Source organism: Nuphar pumila, chromosome 4 (genome assembly GCF_984573655.1).
Source record: "Nuphar pumila chromosome 4, dmNupPumi1.hap1.1, whole genome shotgun sequence".
Taxonomy (NCBI): Eukaryota; Viridiplantae; Streptophyta; class Magnoliopsida; order Nymphaeales; family Nymphaeaceae; genus Nuphar; species Nuphar pumila.
Window position 1 is genome coordinate 62,487,489 of NC_143252.1, and position 20,710 is coordinate 62,508,198.

A 20,710-nucleotide genomic window follows, 5' to 3' on the forward strand; every position below is an offset into this window, starting at 1 on the left:
GTGTTTGTTTTGTTTAGAAAAGAAAAATTAGTAGAATAGTTTTTTTTAGTTTCTTTATAAATAAGTTTTGATTTTTGAAAACTTTATAATAAACTAGTTTACATAGTTTTTGTTTTTTTAATTGAAAAAAAATATAAAATAACCAACCCGTTTACACGGTTTGGGTTTTCTTGGAAAAAAATTGAGATAATAATAAACCGGCTGAACCGGTTTGAATTTTAAAAATAAATAAATAAACAAACCGGCTTGAACCGGTTTGCATCTGTTACAAACCGGTTCAAACCGGTATGTTGTTTTTAAAACCCCAAAAGCAGAAAAAAATCCGTGAAGACAAATCCGTTGTAACACTATGAAAGTTTAAAACATGGGGTTTACATTTTTATACATAGGAAAGTTGGGGATTTTTCATATTATTTTGGGGTTTACATAGTGCAGTTAATTTTCAAAATATGTAAAATTCCATGGCATATATATTATATGAAGTTTTTAAAAGAAATTTCCACCATCGCCGGTGGCTACACTCCTTCCCTTTCTTCCTCTTTCTCAGTCAATGTCCGGCAGCCGGCGGTGGTGGAAATTTCTGTCCGGTGACAGCACGGTGGAGGTCGCCGCCAACACCTCTTCCCTCAGGTTCACGGTGAGTGCTGAGTTCTCCTTCTTCTTCTTTTTCTGATTCTACCGATTTATTCTTCTTCTCCTTCAGATTCTTCTTCTTCTTCTTCTTCCTCCGATTTTTCTTCATCCTCTGTATCTTCTTCTTTCTCTTCTTCCTCCGATTCTTCTTCTTCTTCTTCTTTCAACTTGTCCGATTTTATTGTTTTTGTCTGAAAAAAGAAAAAAAAAATAGAAATAAAACGAAAAGAAAATTAAACCGATCATTGATGTTTCTGAATTTTTTTTTTCATCTGTTAATCAATTTCATGCTGTCGTTGATTTTCTGTTTATTATTTTTTTCTCATTTCTAAAAATTCTGTTCATAGTGTGATTTAGTTCCAGAATTTTTCCATTAATTTCTGTGTTGATTTCACTTGATCGGATAGCTGGATTCCTCTTATTGCTGTGTTTTTTTTTATCATCGTATATCTGTATTGAGTTCCATCCGATGGCATGAGTTTTACTGCAAATCCGGAGATGGATTTTTGTTTAATGGTTTCTCCAGCAAGGGATTGAAGTACCACCTGAAAATTCTGGTTGATTATGTGATTCCTGTAGAAGGCTTGTTTAATGAAAGAGAAAGGTGTTCAACCATTTTGTTTGATTTTGAATTACTGGATCAAATGTTTGATTTTGAATTACTGGATCAAAAGTGATGATCATTGCTGTTCTCTGAATTAATTTGATCCCTGAATCAGTTTGAATGATCAATGTAATTTCAAATTTTTGAAGATCTATCTTATTTTCATTGATCTGAAGTATATTTTACTGAGTTTTCTTTACAGTGTTGTTTTTAACTCATTTTCCAGTGGTGGCTGTTTAGAATTTAAATCAATATTTTGGAAGGAGTGATCAGACGGCTGGATTGCATTGTTAGTTCATTGAATTGTCAGCTATTAGTTGTTAGCATATTTGATTGATACAAGCAATTTGTATTTTTAATTACTTAGTTAATTGTCATTAGGTTTATTTAGTTATTGTCATTTAGATTTCGTTTATTTTACGTTCCATTGTTTTAGTATTTTCCTTTTTAGCTATTGTCTACTTCTTTCTCTTGTACTGCTCGTGTCCTTTTGACTTGTGCAGGATAGCACCAGACTGGAGCGGAAGCGATTACGTGACACGAAGTGCAAGAATAGAAGAATTTTTACTTTTCAGTTTAGAATTAGGAATTTGATTTTGGGTTTGTAAATATTGCACTTTACGCCCTCTGCGAAGGGTATTCATTTGTTGTAATAGCTAGTTTTTACTTTTCTGAACATTTTATATTTTAATAATTCGGCAATAAAGATTAGTTTAGACTTGTGTACTTGAATACGATATATTCCCGTTCCCTGAGTTCGACCCGGTCTCATCCACTAGTGAGAACCGGTTTTTATTATTTGATGTCTGGTTTTCACATGTTTTACATTTAAAAGTCTTTTCAAAATTTACAACGATTTAAAAGAAGACATCAAATTTTTGCTTTTATCTCTTTTTTTTTTTTTTCCAAACAAAAACAATAAAATCGGACAAGTTGAAAGAAGAAGAAGAAGAAGAAGAAGAAGAATCGGAGGAAGAAGAGAAAGAAGAAGATACAGAGGATGAAGAAAAATTGGAGGAAGAAGAAGAATCTGAAGGAGAAGAAGAAGAAATCGGTAGAATCAGAAAAAGAAGAAGAAGAAGAAGTAGGAGAAGAAGGAGAACTCAGCACTCACCGTGAACCTGAGGGAAGAGGTGTTGGCGGCGACCTCCACCGTGCTGTCACCGGACAGAAATTTCCACCACCGCCGGCTGCCGGACATTGACTGAGAAAGAAGAAGAAAGGGAAGGAGTGTAGCCACCGGCGATGGTGGAAGAAGGAGTGAAGAAAGAGAATAGAGGGAAAGAGGAGAAAAGGGAAAGCTTCAGCCGAGTGAAGGAGGCGCCCGATTTTTTCTGCTTTTGGGGTTTTTAAAAACAACATACCGGTTTCAACCGGTTTGTAACAGATGCAAACCGGTTCAAGCCGGTTTGTTTATTTATTTTTTTTAAAATTCAAACCGGTTCAGCCGGTTTATTTATTATTTTCTCAATTTTTTTTTCAAGAAACCCAAACCGTGTAAACGGGTTGGTTATTTTATATTTTTCTTCAAATAAAAAAAAACAAAAACTATGTAAACTAATTTATTATAAAGTTTTCAAAAATCAAAACTTATTTATAAAGAAACTAAAAAAAACTATTCTACTAATTTTTCTTTTCTAAACAAAACAAACACTTAAAATGAAAAAATATTTTTCTATATTATTATTTTTTATTTCATTTTTAATTGCAAACTAAAACTAAACTACTTATAACAAAAACTAAAATATGTATAAAAATGTAAAAATAAAACTATTTTTCATGCATTTTCTATTTTTAAATCATTTTAGCACATTTACTCAAAAACTAACATAAAATTGGGTTTTTGAAACATTATTTCATAAAATCATGCATATTTAAATGTTAATAAACCCTGAATTATATGCATGATCAAATAGACATTATTTGGTTACCTTGGAGTAGACCGGTGTAGCACACGTCCTAAATTTGGGTTTTCTACCTAACTAACGCACTAAGCGGCCAAACCACTCAAACCACAAAGCGAGTGAACTAAAAACAACAAAAACTAAACAAACACCACGCAGTTACACATAACAGAGATTATGCAAAGAAATATAAAATCTGTGTGTACGGTACCAATCGTACACAGTCACCTCTAAGGGGGTCCTAGTAGGTGGGCTGTGCAGAAAAATAAGCTCTTCTCTAAGATATGCACATACGTGGTTCTAAACCTAAATGCAACACAAACACTAGGCAATAAAGCGAATACTAATATTACGCCGTTCCCCGGCAACGGCGCCAAAAATTTGATGTCTTCATTTAAATCGTTGTAATTTTTAAAAGATTTTTAAATGTAAAACATGTGAAAACCAGACATCAAATAATAAAAACCGGTTCTCACTAGTGGATGAGACCGGGTCGAACTCAGGGAACGGGAATATATCGTATTCAAGTACACAAGTCTAAACTAATCTTTATTGCCGAATTATTGAAATATAAAATGTTCAGAAAAGTAAAAACTAGCTATTACAACAAATGAATACCCTTCGCAGAGGGCGTAAAGTGCAATATTTACAAACCCAATTAAAATTCCTATTTCTAAAAATAAAAGCAAAAAGACGCTTTATTCTTCGTACTTCGTGTCACATAATCGCTTCCGCTCCAGTCTGTGCTATCCTGCAAAATTCAAAGGAACACGAGCAGTAGCAGAGCTAGAACATGAAAGAAATGATAAAAGACATCTAAATGACTAACTACAATTGAATGTAAAAACAAAACAGGAAATTAGAAAAAAAAAACAGAAAAGAGAAAATTACTGAAAGACTAAAACATGAACTTGGAGATTTGTAAAACAGGAAGTGCTGAATGAAGAAAAGGAAACGAAATATTTCAGAAAACAAAATATGAAATGAATAATGAAGAACATGAAAAACTGAATAATGCACGAGAAATGAATGTAAAGACAAGAAATGACTAAAAACAAAAAAAAAAATAAGGAAATGATTGAACTCTATATTAAAACTAAAACTGTAAATCAGGAAAACATAACAAACAATTAACCAATCTATATTGCAGGTAACCAACAGAAATTTAGTGAAAACAATAGACATTCAGTAAACTAAAAAAAACAAAACTCAGTAAGATGAAAAATAGAAATTTTTGAAAAACAACAATGCAGATGAAAGTTATGAAACTAACAGAACTAATGCAATGATAGCAAACAGGAAATTAATACAGAGAATTATGATAATATGAAACATGAATTAAAAAAAAACAGATAGGAAATGATTTAAAGACAAAATAGAAAATAAGGAAATGAAATAACGAATGTGAAAATTCAATTGTAACACAAACATCAAATAGACAATCACACGAAAGAATGTAAAACGGAATGTGCCAAACTAAAAAAAAATCAGAAATTCAATAAAAGTAAACACGATATTAACTAATACAAAAGAGTATTTAAGGAATGAAAAACAAACAACCGAAAGAAGAAGAAAAACAGAACAGGAAAATGAATGTGAATTACATTTTAATTTTTTTTTTCTGAAACAAGACACAACAAATAGATGATCGATTGAACAGACAAAAGAAGAAGAACTGAAGAAGAATCCGATCAGAAGAAGAAGAAAAGAAAGATCTGAATCGGAAGAAGAAGAGGAAGAAGAAGAAGAAGAAGAAGAAGATCTGAAGGAGAAGAAGAAGAATCGGAGATGATGAAGAAAGAAGAAATCGGATGAAGAAGAAATAAAGAAGAAGAAGAAGAAGTAGGAGAAGAAGGATACTCAGCACTCACCGTGAACCTGAGGGAAGAGGTGTTGTGGCGACCTCCACCACCACTGCCATCTCCGGAATAAGAAGCTTCCACCACTGCCGCCGGCTGGAAAGAAGAAGAGGAAGAGGAAGAAGGAGAAATTAGGGAAAAAGGTAGCCACCGGCAATGGTGGAGGGAAGAGAGAAGAGAGAGAATAATGGGGAAAAGGGGAAAGACGGCTTCAGCCGTGAATGAGAGGAGGCGCCCAATTTTTTTCTGCTTTTGGGGTTTTAAAAACAACATACCGGTTTGAACCGGTTTGTAACAGATGCAAACCGGTTCAAGCCGGTTTGTTTATTTATTTTTTTTTAAAATTCAAACCGGTTCAGCCGGTTTATTATTATCTCAATTTTTTTTCCAAGAAAACCCAAACCGTGTAAACGGGTTGGTTATTTTATATTTTTTTTCAATTAAAAAGAACAAAAACTATGTAAACTAGTTTATTATAAAGTTTTCAAAAATCAAAACTTATTTATAAAGAAACTAAAAAAAACTATTCTACTAATTTTTCTTTTCTAAACAAAACAAACACTTAAAATGAAAAAATATTTTTCTATATTATTTTTTTATTTCATTTTAATTGCAAACTAAAACTAAACTACTTATAACAAAAACTAAAATATGTATAAAAATGTAAAAAATAAAACTATTTTTCATGCATTTTCTATTTTTAAATCATTTTAGCACATTTACTCAAAAACTAACATAAAATTGGGTTTTTGAAACATTATTTCATAAAATCATGCATATTTAAATGTTAATAAACCCTGAATTATATGCATGATCAAATACCCCCATGCTTATGTTTTGCTAGTCCTCGAGCAAACTAGAAAAATGCAAGAAATCAAACTATCACCTAACTCACTTTCGTAGGAATCACGGTTGCATTTAGCTCATGCAACAAGCCCTTTCAACCCCTGGGTTACCCCAGTGGACGAGTAAGGTCTCGTGAGGGTTTGCAGTGATGCTACCCACAAACATCTCTGTCATGTATGCATAATATTACACATCCTCACAATCAGTAGATAATCAAAGACTTTATTTTCACAAATATTTCCTGTTATTTCAAAATCAAAATATAATTATAGTCTTTTATGCACCACCACAGAAAAGAATTTCTTTCACTTTTCTAAAATATCACAATTATTTATGTTTTATTCTTAGAAAATCCAATAAAAACATATTATTATTTACTTATCCTCACTCATATGTTTTCTGTACAGGTTTTCTCAATCACACTTCTAAGCATTGAACTTTTCTTTCTTTTTAAGCTCTTTTATCTCTCTTTTTTTTTTTTTTTTTTCACGCTTTTTCTTTTTGCGCACTTATTTTTCTCATATAGCTTGCGTGTGGTCTGCTTTTATGCCTTGTGCAATGTCAATATCTTTTATACTTTTTTCAATACATATCAAAAGATATCAACTAAGACATAAAAGTGACTTCCTTCATTCACCCTTATAACATGAGAGTCAAACATTTCAACTTGTATCTGTTCTCAGTTACTTAGGATCACGAAGTTTTCCACTCTCCTTTTCGAAATGGAATTAAAAGTTTCAACTTACATCTAAGTTCCATCTACTAAGGATTGTGGAATTATCCAAACAACCTAACACATGCTATATTTTTTCTTTTGAGCTCATTTTTTACACTTTTGTTCATTTGCTTAGTTTTTCAAAAATACAACTGTGCATATTCATATTTATGATTCAAAATAAACTTTAACATGTATCTATCATCATTTCCTCAAAATCCGCATAAACAACCATAATTTTTAGATCTATGTCAGAAAAAATTTTCGTGGGGCTTTAAAAATCCTCTAAAAACATCAGATTTGAAATAACATTCATATAAGTTCAAACTCTTTCTTTAAAAATCTACTTTTCATGAGAAATGTGTAAACATGTGCAAGAACGTAAACAGAAATATCAAGGTGTGCACTCTACACCCTCCCCCATACTTGAATGACACTGTCCCAGTGGCACTCCCCCATGCTTATATGAAACTAAGTGAATGCACATGAGAGAAAATCAATGAGGGAAAAGAGTAGAATAATCTGACATGAATTAAAAATACACGTTCTATGAATGTAATACATGCAATGTATACATGACAAAACATAAAACTCATGAATGAAACAAAAACAACATGAAAAACTCATGAAAAAGTAAAAACAAAATAAAATATATAAATTCTAAGCAAATTTAATAATATACAAGATATGGGTTGTTGGTTGATATTTTGGAATGCTCTTTTTTAAAACACTTATTTTCAATAAAACTTTGGAAAATCGTCAACCAAAAATATAAAAACCGACTTTCCACAAAGTGGTAAGTACGGGTCGATCCTCAGGGAACAGGAATTAATAACTACAATTCTAGAAAATTTAATTTATTAATATCAAATGGCAATCTACAATTATAAAGTGAATACAACTACAATTAAGCACTAAAAGAACACTAAACAAGCATTCAGTCTTCTGCTCCACACCAAGGGTATTTCTGTCTTTTTGCCACTTAGAGAATCTTCTCACTTGTATAATAACCCTGGAAACTAAATATGCTTTTCAACCTAAAAATGCAGAAAAGTACAAAGTTAGTTTTCTATTTTAATTATGCAAACAACAACTAAAACTATATCTAACTCTACGAAAATAATAAACAAATACTACTTATCAAACAAAAATTAAATAAAATACTAAATTAATTCTAAAATTAACCAAATTACTTCTACTAATGCTGTATGATGATTATGCAAATTCTAAAATACAGAAACTACTGAAAACAAACCTAAAATGCCGAAACTAAGAAAATTACGAAACTGCCCCTAACTAGTGTAAACTAGCAATCTGACAGGTTATCGGAAAACCACTGTTTGACAGGGCAAACGAGGTCCGATTTTCCCGAAATTTGTTCTGTTCTGCAACTGACAGATTAAAAAAATTGACAGTTTTTACAGAATTGAAAAACAGTATCTGGAACTCCAGATATAAGCGTTTCAAAACTGGGAAAAATCAAGATATCGTCAGTCCTGTAATTTAAAATCCAGAAAAAGCGGTTTTCACAAAACGCTTAAAAATCAGACCAAATCAACTCCGAATGAACTGAAATTTGGTCTGCAGTTAAATAACACGTTAATAAAGTGAATAGAAGAAAAAAATTTGAAAAACACAGAATTTTTGCTCAGAAAATAATTCTGTTGCGACAGGGCAAAAATCTGGTTTTTATTTGAGTGCACTATTCACTTTGTGAACCTATTTACCCCCTATCAAATGTAATCTACACCTAATGCAATCTAAATGACATTGTATAACAGTGTATATGCAGATGAATATTAGGAAAACACTAAATGCACGACGAACAAAACACTACAAGCAATTTATGACTAGAACGAAGTTAACTAACAATGGAAATGCAACTATGCTCAATAATAAAATACAATCTAACTACTAAGTTAACTAATATCTAACTATCATTCAAACCACAATGAAACACATTTCATACATACTAAATAAATACGCTATACGTACACACACTTCTACACTAAAACTAAATTAGATAAATAAACTAATTAATATAGAAATCAAAAGAAATAATAAGAAATGACTTACTTAACTAAAGAACGAAGGCTAAGGTTAGGTTTCACTTGGTTGACTCGACTAGGATCGGTTTCGACTTGAGTAGGTTCAGTTTGGGTTTGGATGCACTCGGATGGGATTAGGTAGGCTCGATTTGACTAGGTTGAAAGAGATAGGTTCGAGCTAAGGTTAACTCACTAATTGGATTCGGTTTTGAGTTACCTTAATCAACTAGGTTCGGTTGACTTAGGTGGACTCGGTTTGACCTTAGTTAAGGTTGGGTTGGGTTTGGCTAAGGTTGACTCGATCTCGGATTGGTCTTGACTTGGACTTAGGCTAGGCTAGGGTTTGAACTTGGTTTAGGATAAACTTAGTCAACTAGGTTCGGGTTGACTTAGACTCAGCTAAGTTGGACTCAACTTAGGTTCGACTAGGCTCGAATGGGCTAAGGTAAGCTCGGTTTGACTCACTAGGTTTAGACTAAGTTTTTACCCGAGTTAGGTCTTTGACTAGGTTTGACCAAGGTTGGGTTTTGGATTTAGGTCTAGCAAGACTAGGATGAACTCGGTTTAGGTAGGCTTGAACTAAGTTGAATCAACTAGGTTTGACTTAGATAGATTAGGTAGACTAGGTTGACCTAACTTAGGTTAGGGTTGACTCCACTAAGCTTGACTAAGGTTGGGCTTTGGTCTTAGACTCGACCTAAATGCGGTTTAGGCTTTGACTTGGGCTAGGCTAGGTTTCGACTAGACTCAAAGGGGGTGTAGACTAGGGGTTGACTCGACCTAGGCTCGGTTTGACTAGGTTAGGTCTAGACTAAAGTAGTAACCTCCTAATTAAGCTACAATTAATCCAAAGTTCACGATTTTAATGGAGGAGGTTGGAAAAAGGAATGTAATAATTACCAATGTTCAAACTTTGAAATGCTTTGGATTCTCAAAAATCGCCCCATTTAAAGAGGGAGTTACACTCCTTAATTGCCTTTAATGCCTTTTTGGAAATCTGAAAAGGCCAATCTAGAAATCCACGATTTTTGCTTTTCAAGATGGAATTAAAATGCTTTTAATGCTCTATGGAAATCGTGTAACCTAGATTGGAATTTTGGTTTAATTGCAAAACACTTTCCAAAGTTAAGGAGTAACTCCTTCTTTAATGCACATTCAAAATTCAAATCTTCCTTAAATGCCTCACACGATTTTTGAAGAATATCCTTTTTCCAAAAGCTTTCCAATTTTCAATTACTTTAATTACCTCCCTTCTCAAAACTCGCCAACTTCAATGGATGCTACTTTCTAAACTAATAGACTTAATTATACCTAGGGAACAAAAGAACTAAAATGGAAAATCGATTTCCTAGGAGTTAATGCTAACCTAATTCCCAAACTTACCTAAATACAACCCTAAAAACGGCTAAAACAATAAACCCTAATACATTGAACCTAGACAACCTAATTAAACCTACCTAATTGCAATTAAGAATTACCAAAAACAGCTTAGAGCTCGAATTGAGCTCTAATGGCTGCCACCCCTCCTTGGGGAAGAAGAAGACTAAAAAAAAAAAAATACAACCTAAAAGAAAATGATTAAACTAAACATCAAACACTTTTGATAAAACTAAATTAAAATCTAATAAAAAGAACTCCTAATTACACAAAGGCAAACATAAACAACACTATGCTGGAATTCATAAAAAAAAACATCAAGAATTAAGACTCGATTTTTGGAATTTTCTTAATAGACCTAAAACACAAAAAACACAAAATGATAAAAACGATTATCTAGAGTAGTCCTAAAATGCTAACTCTACCACAACACACTTTGCAACACTGTAAAATCAATAAAATATGCAGACATGCAGTATGAAGTAGAAGCTTACACACACACCACTAGCAAACAAAATAAAAGAAATCGGCTAGATGAGATTCTAGCCGATTTTCACAATTTGAATAAAAAATCTTTAAAAATCAAAGACACCCAAATCAAGCAATGACTCAACCCTCAATAGATCTGCAAGAACTCACTAGAATCGGATCTATAAAGGGTCTATTAACCCAGCATGGCTGCTAAAACCCGAACTAAGGCAAAAATTGAAAATAAATCAAAATCGGCTAGAATGGATCTAGCCGATTTTTAATGAAAAATGCCTTTCTTCAAGTCCCCAACACCCAAAATAACTCAAACTGATCTTTTTGAAGGCTTTTTCTGTAGAACTAACACAAACACACACATTGGATAAGACAACCCAAATCGGCTAGAAGAACCTCTAGCCGATTCACACGTTTTTCTTGAAAAGTGATGAAAATCGGTACTCGAACATGCAAACAATGAAACAATCCTAGGTCTAACGTGCTGGTCTATGCACGAATACTATTCTAAGGTTGAAACAAAAAGAAAACCAAGAAACATACAGAAAATAACAAAACCAAAAACCACACACAAAAATCGGTTTTATCTAGAAGAGAAGGAAGAAGAAGACCTACCTTTTGGAAGATCCGACGACCGGGGGGGTGAAGAAGAGCGGACCGTGGCTGGAGGTAGACGTCTTCTACAGTTCAAGGATGCTGTACTTCACCAAAAACGGCACCTATTGCAGCTGCTACACATTGGAGATCCACCGATGATGGAATGTGAGCCGATTCGCGATCGGAGGGTGTAGAAAGCCGGATGGAGGTAGGGCCGGCTCACCTTGGTGTTGTGTTGCGCACTCCCGCCCAAGGTTAATGGTCTCCACCTCTACTACACCTGCAAAAGTACAGAAAAATGGTGAAAAGACAGCAAGGAATAAGAAAGAAAGGAAAAGAAACCAAAGAAAGCTTGAAAATATGCTTGAAAATCAAGCATAGGTCGATCTTCAATGGCCAACACTTGGGAAAGATGGAGAGGAAGGAGCTGCTGCTGTAGAGTCACTGTAGGGGGCGTCCAAACACAGCCAAAAGACGCCTAGGGCTTCTCTAAAAAGTATATTTATACTTTTTGGAATTTGCAAAAACAATGTTATAAAAAAAATATTTTCTAGGCGCCTCTTTTTGGGGGGTTTTCAGAAAAACTTTTTGAAATGGATCTAGATAGGCGTATGGGTTGGGTTTTGTACTTTTAAAGAGTTGATCCAAGGTCCAATTGACCTAATTGGGTCGGATATGGATCCGATCCACCTCGAAATCCATGCCCAAACACTGAAATAGCCATAACTCTCTCATTTTAACTCCGATTTTTCTGAAATTCGAACCATAGCCCCTTACTATCAAAACACATCTAAACATGGGTTTAAAACCTTAAACTTGACACAAAATGCATGAAAAACTTGTTTACATGATGTGCAATTCATGCATCATCAAATACCCCCATGCTTGAATGTTTGTTTGTCCCTTAACAAACCCTAATCATGATATGCACTGAAGACAAGAAATGCTAAGCATGAATGCATAATACTAACTCACTTTCGTAGGAATCACGGTTGCATTTACGTATGCAACAAGCCCTTTAAACCCCTAGCTTACACTAGTGGACGAGTAAGGTCTCGTGAGGGTTTGCAGCGATGCTACCCACAAACATCAATAAAATGCAAGGATGATCTTTCAAAAATATTAGGCTCTTAAGAATGCAGTTGTAACAAATCTTTCCTGTAATTGACATTCTCAAAACAAGTTTAAAAATCTCATGCCTCCACAGTAAAAATTCTTTTCTTTCACTTTTCTCATATTGTAGCTAGTTCATGATTTTTCTCCGAAAGTCAAATATTCTCATGTTTTACTCATTTATTCTCACTTGTATATTTTCTGCACAGTAATGCACATATATACTTAAGCAATGAAAATTTTCTCATTTTGCACATTCTCTTTTTTTTTTTTTTTTTTTCACTCTCTCTTTTTCTTTCAACTTTTGATTTCTTGCGCAATCTTCTCGTATGAGCACTATTTCGAATAGTCAGTTTTCGTGACCCGTGTAGCGAGCTTTGGGTCAGTGACTCCCAAGTCGGCCGACCTTAGGGCACTAGATACAGAGTATCCCTCGGACTTAATTGCTCGAGTCACTAGACCTTCTATTCTAATAGTTTACGTATAGTCTTCCTCTTGTCATGTGCAATGTCTCTATCTCTTAGGCTTTCTATGCAGTCCATGTAACAAGCTTTCGAACCGGTCGCTCCCAAACCAGCTGGCTTTGGGGCACCAGATGTAAAACACCCTTCAGATTCTACTTACTCGAACTACAAAGGCCACAGATATCGACTTAGACAAGAGATGATCTCCTTCGTTATCCTTTTCGTTAAGATACTCAAACACTTCATCTCGTGTCTGAGTTCTACTACTAGGATTCACGAAGACATCAACAACTAAACGTAACTCTATTCTTTTAAACTCATTTTTCAAACACATATTTCCATTGCTTATTTCTTTCACAAAACATACTGTGCATACTTATACAAAAGTGATTCAAAATTTTCTAACAATCAAATACTATCTTTTCTTTGAATTATCTCATAAACAACTACTATATTTGATTCAGTTCAGAAAAAAAAAATTTATGGGGCTTAAAATTTTTTAAACTGTTAGATTATGCCAAAAACAATCATATATGCTACACTTTGTTCTTAAATGCCTACTTTGATTACCAGTCATACAAAAAATTTTTGTGTATTTTTGTGTGCATGCATCTAAACCACCCCCCCATGCTTGAATGACACTGTCTCTAGTGACATACAAAATGAATAAAAATGTAATGCAAATGCACACTAAAAGACACTAACAAAAATATGGGAGAAAGGATAGATACAACCTGATTTGCTCTGAGCTTTTGAAGTTGATTTTCCTCTGATTCTTGAATTCTTTGAAAACTCTTCTCTGTACCTGGTAATTGATACACTAATTGTTAAGTTCATCCTGCATACATCAAAACACAAATTAGCACATGTGAAATGAAATACTAAATAAATAAAAACTCTGAAATGAAAAATAAATAATGTACATATGATACATCCCTCTGGTCGAATCTTCATGCCTTCGTGAGATGCACTATCTCACACTCACCATCCTGTAAGGCATCTGAAATGAATGGCTTCAGTCTTTGCCCATTTACTTTGAATGTACCTTAGGTCATAGGATCGAATAATGTCACTGCTCCATGGGGAAATACTTCTTTTACAATGTATGGACATGTCCATCTCGATCTTAACTTCCCTGGGAATAAATGTAAACGAGAATTGTATAGCCACACTTTCTGATCTGGCTCAAACACTTTTCTGACAATATGCTTATCATGAAATGCTTTTGTGCGAGCCTTGTATAATTTGGCATTCTCATATGCATCATTCCTGAGTTCCTCTAATTCTGAGAGCTGCAGTGCTCTCTCTTTGCCAGCCTGGGTGAGGTCAAAATTTAATTTCTTGATAGCCCAGTACGCTCTATGTTCTAACTCGACAGGAAGATGACATGCTTTCCCGAATACAAGGCGATACGGGGACATGCCAATGGGAGTCTTAAATGCAGTTCTATATGCCCAAAGTGCATCATCTAAGCGCTGGGACCAATCCTTGCGGTCCGGACGAACTGTCTTTTCTAAAATTCGCTTAATCTCCCTATTAGACACTTCAACCTGTCCACTAGTCTGCGGATGATATGGAGTGGTGAATCTATGATTGACAGAATATCTTCTCAGCAGAGAAGCTATCTGAACATTCCTAAAATGCTTGCCACCATCGCTAATCATCGCACGTGGCACTCCAAAACGACTGAAAATGTTGTGCTTAATGAACTTAAGAACTACTCTGTGATCATTGGTCTTGGTGGCCACAGCCTCGACCCACTTGGACACATAATCAACCGCCACCAGAATATATAAATTTCCGAATGAGGGCGGAAATGGTCCCATGAAATCAATGCCCCAAACATCAAAAATTTCGACTATCAAAATCGGCAGCAAGGGCATCATGTCCCTCTTGGACATGTTTCCAATCTGCTGACATCGCAGGCATCGCCTACAGAACTCATGAGCGTCCCTGTGGAGTGTGGGCCAATAAAATCCTGACTGCAAAACCTTTGCAGCCGTCTTCCTACTACTAAAATGCCCTCCACAGGCTAACAAATGGGAAAAATTCAAAATGGATTGGTATTCCTCCTCCGGAACGCATCTCCTAATGATCTGATCTGCACAGTATTTGAACAACTCCGGTTCATCCCAATAATAGTGCCTCACCTGAGATAGGAACCTCTCACGCTCATTCTTGTTCCAATGCTCAGGTATCTGCCTCGAAACCAGATAGTTCACAATATCTGCAAACCAGGGTAACTGCGATGTACTGACTGACATGATCTGCTCGTCGGGGAAAGAATCACTGATCGGTCTCTGATCCTGCGTGGTCTCCACGATCAGTCTGGAAAGATGGTCTGCTACTACATTCTCGCTTCCCTTCTTATCTCGAATCTCGAGATCAAACTCCTGTAGTAGTAGGACCCAACGAATTAATCTCAGTTTGGTGTCTTTCTTATTCAACAAATATTTCAATGCAGAATGATCAGAATAGACAACCATCTTCGAACCGAGTAAATAGGACCTAAATTTATCCAATGCGAAAACTACCGCAAGTAGTTCCTTCTCTGTCGTAGTATAATTCATCTGTGCATCAGACAGAGTTCTACTCGCATAGTAGATCACATAGGGCTTCCTATCAATGTGTTGTCCTAGAATGGCCCCCATAGCATAATCAGAAGCATCGCACATAATCTCAAATGGGAGAGTCCAATATGGAGGTCTCAAAATAGGTGCAGTAATCAAGGCCTCTTTGAGAATCTCAAAGGCCTTCATACAATCCTCACCGAAAACAAAGGGCTGGTCTTTCTCCAATAACGTGCAAAGCGGTCGAGAGATTTTGCTGAAATCTTTTATGAACCGCCTGTAAAATCCCGCATGCCCTAAAAATGATCGAATCTGCCTCACAGAGGTGGGTGGAGTCAAACGAGAAATGGATTCCACCTTCGCTCTGTCAACCTCAATACTACGCTTGGACACAATGTGTCCAAGTACAATCCCCTCATGGACCATAAAATGGCTCTTTTCCCAACTCAGGACGAGATTGGTCTCCACACACCTACTCAGTACTCGAGCAAGTTTGTGGAGGCAATCTTCAAAAGAAGAGCCATACACAGAAAAGTCATCCATAAAAACTTCCATCACATCATCAATCATGTCCGAGAAGATAGCAAGCATGCACCTCTGAAAAGTAGCCGGGGCATTACAAAGCCCAAAAGGCATACGTCTAAATGCGAAGGTGCCATAAGGACATGTAAACGTGGTCTTGTCTTGGTCGTCAGGATGGACAGCTACCTGATTGTATCCTGAATATCCGTCTAGAAAGCAGTAGTAGCTCTGTCCTGCGAGTCGCTCTAAGATCTGATCAATGAATGACAATGGGAAATGATCTTTCCTAGTTGCCACATTCAACTTCCTATAATCGATGCAGACTCGCCATCCTGTAGTGGTCCTCATCGGAATTCTCTCACCCTTCTCATTCTCAACCACAGTGAATCCTGACTTCTTTGGCACAACTTGAATCGGACTGACCCACTGACTATCAGAAATAGGGTAAATGATTCCGGCATCCAACCACTTCACCACCTCTTTCTTCACCACTTCCTTCATGTTGGGATTTAGCCTTCTCTGCATATCCCTAAATGGCTTGATTTCTTCATTACAATGGATCCTATGCATGCAGAATGAAGGATCAATCCCCTTTAGATTAGCAACTCCCCATCCAATCGCTGCCTTGTGCTCTCGAAGAATAGTCAGTAATCTCTGTTCCTGCTCCTCAGTGAGCAAGGACGAGATGATCACAGGCAGAGTCTCATCATCTCCGAGGTATGCATACTTGAGTGAATCTGGTAAGGGTTTCAACTCAAGTTTCGGAGGCGACTCGATCGACGATTTGGCGGGGGTCTCCGCAAGTGGTGGAAGAGGTTCCCTGACCGCTCCCCAAGGTGGTCTCTCCGACGACACTCTAGACACATCTACACTATCTACACGGCTATTCTTCTCTATATGGTACAAATCTAAAGAATCCTCAGTAATGTACAACTCGGGCTGCTCCTCCACTAACTCCTGTGCAATGTCTACATGAAAGCAGTCCATGTCTCCTGCTGGTCCCATTGCGGCATTGAAAATATTCAGCTTTACCTTCCTATTGACGAATGAGAGATCCATGGCTCCGGTCCTACAGTTGATGCATGCATTGGCAGTCGCCAAGAATGGTCTGCCTAAAATAATAGGAATCTGGTGCTGGCTGTCTACTCCTTCCATATCAAGGATAATGAAATCGACTGGAAAATAAAAGTCATCCACTTTAACTAGCACGTCCTCCAAGACACCTCTCGGTACCTTGACGGAACGATCTGCCAGTTGAAGTGTAATCGGAGTCGATCTCATCTCACCTAGCCCGAAAGAATCAAAGAAATATCCGGGCAGAATGTTCACGCTTGCTCCAAGATCGAGCAATGCGCATTCTATCCGGATGTTCCCTATAGTACAAGCAATGATAAGGGCTCCAGGGTCCTTGAGCTTTGGTGGTGTCTGATGCTGAAGTACTGAACTCACCTGCTCAGTCAGATGGACCCTGTTAGGAACTCGCTCTCTGGATTTCCTCTTTTGCGTACATAGCTCCTTCAGGAATTTGGCATAAGCCGGCACCTGCTGAATAGCATCGAGCAAAGGTAGGTTGATCTGCACATGCTTGAAGATATCAAGCATGTCCTGGATCTTCACACCTTGCTTCCCTCTATAACCAGGAGACTCACTTGCTTTGGGATAGGGTGGTGGGGGAATATACTCTGCTGGCTCCTCCTCTTTGCGAGAAGGCTCACTCCTATCCTTCTGCTTCTCTGAGGATAAAGATGATGAAGGTGATGATGGGGATGGGGATGATGATTGAGCCGACGTAGGTGAAACAATGGTCTCTGGCTCCTCTATCTTCTCTCTACTCTCTCGCTCTCTGCTCTCGACGTGATACTCACGTCCACTCCTCAAGGCCATAACTGATTTAGCCTGCTGCTGTGTCTCAGTATGAAATAGGCCTCCAGTCATCTGGTCCTTACCCTTCGGGTTCATGACAGCCTGACTCGGCAATGTACCCTCGGGTCTCCTACTAATAGCCTCAGCTAACTGTCCCATTTGCGACTCTAACTTCGCAATGGACTGCGTATGCGAGCTCAAAATCTGGCTACACTTCTCGAAGGCATTCTGATTAGAGGTTTTCACCTCTTGGAATGCCTGGAGAAGTCTCTCCTCAAAAGATGTCTGCGGGGCAGACTCCTGCTGAATCGGGGAAGGAACTGAAGAAGAAGAAGACTGAGCATAGTTCGGTCTTTGAAATGGCTGAGTAAAAGATGGTTGCCGAACTGGCTGAGAGGAAGAAGGCATCTGTATAGAAGACTGTGGATTCTTCCATGAAAAATTGGGATGGTTACGCCAACCCGGATTATATGTCGATGAAAATGGGTTATTTGGCGGTCTGACGTAACCCTGAGCTGCCTGAACTTGTTCTTGAACAAATTCAGGGTACTGAGCTGCTGAAGGGCACTCAGTGATCTCGTGTGCCGGACTGGCACAAAGAGTACACACCTGCTGTGTAGTGGATGGTCCTGAGAGAAGCTGGTCCAACTTCTGAGCAATCATGTCTACTTTGCACTGTAGTACAGTAGATGGACCAATCTCAAGAACACCAGCTTTCTTCTGAATGCTGGGTGTGGCTCTATCAGAATGAGAGCTCGAAGCATGGTGGAGTGAATTCTCGGCCAATGTATCAAATAGCCTCCATGCTTCGTCCTCGCTCTTCAGCATGAATGTCCCACCGCATGAAGAGTCGATCATCTGACGATTCTTGTCAGACAATCCATCATAGAAACTCTGCACCAGTTGCCATTTCGGCACCTGATGATGGGGGCATTTCCTGAGGAGATCCTTCATTCTCTCCCAGGTCTCATGAAAGCGCTCACCATCTAGCTCTGAAAAGCTAGTGATGGCTCTACGATATTGGTTCGTGCGACCAATGGGAAAGTATTTCCGAAGAAACTCCTGTTGCAACTGATCCCAGGACTCTATTTTTACAGAATCTAAGGACTTTAGCCAATACTTGGCTTTGTCCTTCAATGAAAAAGGGAATAGAGTCAACCTCAACGCATCATCATCGAAATTCTGTATCTTAACAGTAGAACAGATTTCGAGGAATTCATCTAAGTGTCGGTAGGGATCCTCATGACTAAGGCCATAAAAGGATGGAAGCATTTGAATAATGCTGGCCTTAATCTCATAATGTGGCGCTCCTACATCGGGTCTCCGAATGCAGGATGCCTGAACATAGTCTGTGGGAATGAAGTATTCCCGCAGAGGGCATGAAAGAACTGGGGGTGGAGGTGGAGGATCCATGTCAGCCATTGTTGCCAAACTTCGATGAGAATGTAAAATTCTCTCTGGGTTGTCAACAAATGGGTGTAATGGGGTTCCTAGACCTCGTCGACCCTGCATACACTGGTACTAAGACCAGATGTAAGCAAACGACCTAACTAAAAAAATTAACTAGCACAGATACTAAAATGTAAATAAGCAAATAACAGTAACTAAAAACAAACAAATATGCTATATAGCTATGTCAGAATTCTATACTAAATAATTAAATAACAAAGTAAGCTATTCTAAAATGCTAAAACAAATAAATACAGGAAATCACAAACTATGTTTTTCTAAAACCCACCTGTCTAATCGCTCCTTGCAGAATGATAATTAAGTGAATCCTAAAAAGAACAATATGTGAATCCTATATTTACTAACTATGTTAATCCTATATTCACTTACTAATCCTACTAACTAAAAAGAAAACAACTAATTAACTAACTAAAACAAAATAATAATAAATTAAACTCTAAGAAATAAAGTAATTAATTCGCCGTTCCCGGGCAACGGCGCCAAAATTTGGTTGATATTTTGGAATGCTCTTTTTTAAAACACTTATTTTCAATAAAACTTTGGAAAATCGTCAACCAAAAATATAAAAACCGACTTTCCACAAAGTGGTAAGTACGGGTCGATCCTCAGGGAACAGGAATTAATAACTACAATTCTAGAAAATTTAATTTATTAATATCAAATGGCAATCTACAATTATAAAGTGAATACAACTACAATTAAGCACTAAAAGAACACTAAACAAGCATTCAGTCTTCTGCTCCACACCAAGGGTATTTCTGTCTTTTTGCCACTTAGAGAATCTTCTCACTTGTATAATAACCCTGGAAACTAAATATGCTTTTCAACCTAAAAATGCAGAAAAGTACAAAGTTAGTTTTCTATTTTAATTATGCAAACAACAACTAAAACTATATCTAACTCTACGAAAATAATAAACAAATACTACTTATCAAACAAAAATTAAATAAAATACTAAATTAATTCTAAAATTAACCAAATTACTTCTACTAATGCTGTATGATGATTATGCAAATTCTAAAATACAGAAACTACTGAAAACAAACCTAAAATGCCGAAACTAAGAAAATTACGAAACTGCCCCTAACTAGTGTAAACTAGCAATCTGACAGGTTATCGGAAAACCACTGTTTAACAGGGCAAACGAGGTCCGATTTTCCCGAAATTTGTTCTGTTCTGCAACTGACAGATTAAACAAATTGACAGTTTTTACAGAATTAAAAAACAGTATCTGGAACTCCAGATATAAGTGTTTCAAATCTGGGAAAAATCAGGATATTGTCAGTCCTGTAATTTAAAATCCAGAAAAAGCGGTTTTCACAAAACGCTTAAAAATCAGACCAATTCAACTCCGAATGAACTGAAATTTGGTCTGCAGTTAAATAACACGTTAATAAAGTGAATAGAAGAAAAATTTTTGGAAAACACAGCATTTTTGCTCAGAAAATAATTCTGTTGCGACAGGGCAAAAATCTGGTTTTTATTTGAGTGCACTATTCACTTTATGAACCTATTTACCCCCTATCAAATGTAATCTACACCTAATGCAATCTAAATGACATTGTATAACAGTGTATATGCAGATGAATATTAGGAAAACACTAAATGCACGACGAACAAAACACTACAAGCAATTTATGAC

The 20,710-nt window shown here is 36.6% G+C and overlaps 1 non-coding gene across 1 annotated transcript; it reads left to right on the plus strand.

Moving 5' to 3' along the window:
* Positions 1-18,514: 18,514 nt before the first annotated feature.
* Positions 18,515-18,617, plus strand: LOC149840246 (small nucleolar RNA R71). Its single transcript, XR_016431716.1, has one exon. It is a non-coding gene; the product is annotated as a small nucleolar RNA R71 (small nucleolar RNA).
* Positions 18,618-20,710: the final 2,093 nt, after the last annotated feature.